Source organism: Poecilia formosa, unplaced genomic scaffold (assembly GCF_000485575.1).
Source record: "Poecilia formosa unplaced genomic scaffold, Poecilia_formosa-5.1.2 Scaffold61, whole genome shotgun sequence".
Classification (NCBI taxonomy): Eukaryota; Metazoa; Chordata; class Actinopteri; order Cyprinodontiformes; family Poeciliidae; genus Poecilia; species Poecilia formosa.
The window spans coordinates 1,267,657-1,270,893 of record NW_006800000.1 but is presented as its reverse complement, the minus strand read 5'-3'; the positions used below and the strand labels follow the sequence as shown (position 1 = coordinate 1,270,893).

The following is a 3,237-nucleotide window of genomic DNA, read 5'->3' as shown; positions in this document are numbered from 1 at the left end:
GTAGGTTTATACCTCAGCTAAGAACCGCCGTCGCTCTTTTCCCTCCCGGCACCCGTTAGTTCAGTTACTATGACAACGGTAAATAAAACACAAAAGGAAAAGGACTAGTAATGGAGTGTTCCACCATGTCTGTAGTTCTAAAGTGCAGCTCAGCTCAGAGGGGTAGACAAAGTTCAGTGTCTATTTTGAATGGCACTGTTTTGTGTTTGTTAGACTTTTGTTTTGAGTTGAATTTGGCTTGTTTTGTGTTAATTATGTCACCACAGTTATTCGAAATGGCAACAAAAGTAATAGCTCCCCTCACGGGATCAAGCCGCAGGCAGCGGTATGAGCCACATTAACGGTACTAGGAAGAGGCAGTTATTTTGAGGTGTAGAACAATAGGTGCCTGCCTATGCATTGCTATGGCAGGCCCCAACTAACCTTTTACTCAGGTTAATTGGAATCAGCATAACTGTTTTCAGATGTGAACTGAATGCTGATACTGAACTAAACGGTGCTTCAGCCAATTAATTTAATGATGTAAATGTCTTTACATTTTTACACAGCTTTATCTCTGACCTTATATTGAGATTATATTACACATAGGTGAACTCTATTTATAGAGTGTATTTACATAAAATATGTTATCCTCTCATACTTTTCTGATTAACAGTAAGTAAAGTAAATACTGTGTGTTAAGTAAAGGCTGAGATTCCACAAGCTTGAACTCTCAGATTCACTGGTTGTCATTATTACTAATGTACATATTATAATTGGTCCAAAATAAATACATGTCATCGTGCCATTAGTTCATTACATGACAACCTTTATCCTTGTCCTGCCGAGGCTTTCTTTTGTAACCCCATAAAACCTTAAAGCATTGGATAAAAATGAGTGGCTAAGTGACTAGCGTACGTCTTGGGATGTTATCTTGTTACAATAATGGACATCGAGAGAACATGCTCTAGTCCCTGTGCTGCTGTTCACGGCTCGGTACAGAGTTTCGTATTAGCACCGGCTCCGTCTTCTGTCAATGTCATGCAAACAGACAGGTCATTTACATTTTTGATAAAATGATCGTACATTTTTTATTTGTCTTTGAAATTAAAGAGTCCTTTAATCATTGTGGAAGGAAGGGGACTTGGTTGACATACTCATGTGTTTCTGATTGCATTAGAACTGATGTGGCGTGGCATGATGGATATTTAATAGTTGTGCTGTCCCTCTGTATCATGTCAGGAGCCTGACACACACAGATGGTTCGGAGCTCTCCAGCTCATACAGAATTGCTTTAATTATTAGGTCCATCATCTTGGCTTTGAGATGAGACGAGGGCTGAGGAGAGGAGAGATGAGGAGAGCAGAAGTACAGCAAGGCAAACTAAGGCCGTGTGAGACATGTCAAAGGTTGTTGTCAAAGGTTTTAAATGAGTTTATCAGACATTTGCGCGTGGTGATATGGTATCAAGCTGACATGCCATATCCTGTTTGTCTGCAGTACTTTCTTCTCCACAGGCCCTCATAGTGGGGTCTAATTGCTGTGTGTATCTACCGAGGCTGCGAAGAGCCCACGGCAGCCCTGTAGTGCCCCAGGCAGTGTGCTGATAAGACTTCTGCCTCGCCTGAGCTGAACTGTCATCTCTGGCCGCCGTGTGTTTTTATATTGCAGCAGAAAACTGATTCTTCTTGATTAAAAAGATCAAAAGTTGGCCGTGCCAATACCAGTTACTCAAAAGATGCCCCACAATTGCGTCACCAGCACCAGATTCGTCAGTGCGCAGGCATTGGCAGGCGAGCTCCTGATAATCCAGAGCTGTAATGAATATAAAACGGCTATACAAATTCAGCAAGAATACTTTTTTATGGAAATAAAAAGGACATATGAGAGCAGAGGCCAGAGAGTGATTATGCGAGGGAGAACAGCCACTCTCACGTTGGCACCTCCAGCTTGCGGGCCATCTGCTTAGAGGGCCTGGAAATGAGGATGACAATGCTAATCACTGCCATGGAGGCCTGACTGGTGTGGATGAATGGCCATCCCAGGCTCTAAACACACTGAGTAGTGCTCATTACACAATGTTTTTGTCTGGGCATGCCAGGTCCGCGAGCTTCCACCAGCGCCGCCCTTTTCCTGTGTACACTCCATCACTCAGTGGCAACATGTGTATGGCTTCCTGTCAATTCAGGAAGTCTTGGTTCATATCCCAGCCACATTAATGGACCAGGCTGAAGATACTTAGTAATTTCCTATTTCCCTATTGAAACTATTGTTGTTGGCCATTATCATTCACATTAGTCAAAATGTCCTTTTTGTTTCTGTACTAGTTGTGTATTTTTCAGATTTGATCCTTTGTCCCGGAAATCTTGCTACTTTTAAAATTTGTTCGTAGAAACTTAACAGCATGATACCCTTGGATTTGTTTAGACATATAATTTGCATTTAAGTCTTAACATTCATCACAAAGGGGCAGCGTTGTGCATTCTAGCCCCAGGTCAAATCAAATAATTAAAGCAAGGGAAATCGTCCTGAGAATAAGATCAATCGAGTGACATGAGTTTTCATGACTGATCATTCAAAAGACTGAATCAGGTAAATAAAACTGTAAGGTAAAGAAAATGTCTGTCTTATTTGTGGAATAATGTAAAATTATAGTACCCATACTTTGTAAAGGCAGTTTGATGGTAGCTACACAGTCGTCTTCTGGGGTCTTGCTTTGAGTTCATCCCGACAAATGATGTGCAGTAGACCAGCTGTCTGGAAATCATTTTCTGTTTGCCACAACTTAAGGCAACCATTAAACTCACAAGCTCTTTTGAAAATGAGGTTGCTCCATAGCCTGCAATTAATCTGTCTGGAATCTCAACTGTATTGAAAAGTATCAGAGCAGAAACATGTTTCATGACTACATCATTTTATTCTTACCTGTACAAAAATAAACCAAAAACCTAAAAAAAAGGTAATAAAATTTGATGTATTTGTTTTTCTCAATAAAGTTTCTGTTGTGCTTTTCCTACCCAAAGAAAGGGTACTATCAACATAACATGTTATCCAGTAGCAAATAATATTTAGCAAGTAAGCTTTAACACCATATAGCTGTAAATGAAAACTCATGATTTCAACAACTACAGCAGCTTTTAAACTAAAGACGACAACACACCATTCAAGATGTTATGTAATTATTGACGTTTTTGTTCAGATAATGCTTTATAAGAGCATTGTATTATCTTGGAAAAATCATTAAGGAACTACAAATAA

The 3,237-nt window shown here is 40.0% G+C and overlaps 1 long non-coding RNA gene across 1 annotated transcript in view; it reads left to right on the top strand.

The window, feature by feature from the left end:
• LOC107836461 (uncharacterized) overlaps nucleotides 1–1,680 on the top strand; it is a 4,316-nt gene extending 2,636 nt beyond the window's left edge. Inside the window, exons 2-3 of the long non-coding RNA XR_001662365.1 lie at nucleotides 1,285–1,388; nucleotides 1,480–1,680. This is a non-coding gene — a long non-coding RNA (uncharacterized LOC107836461). The remainder of the gene's footprint in view (nucleotides 1–1,284; nucleotides 1,389–1,479) is intronic.
• Nucleotides 1,681–3,237: the final 1,557 nt, after the last annotated feature.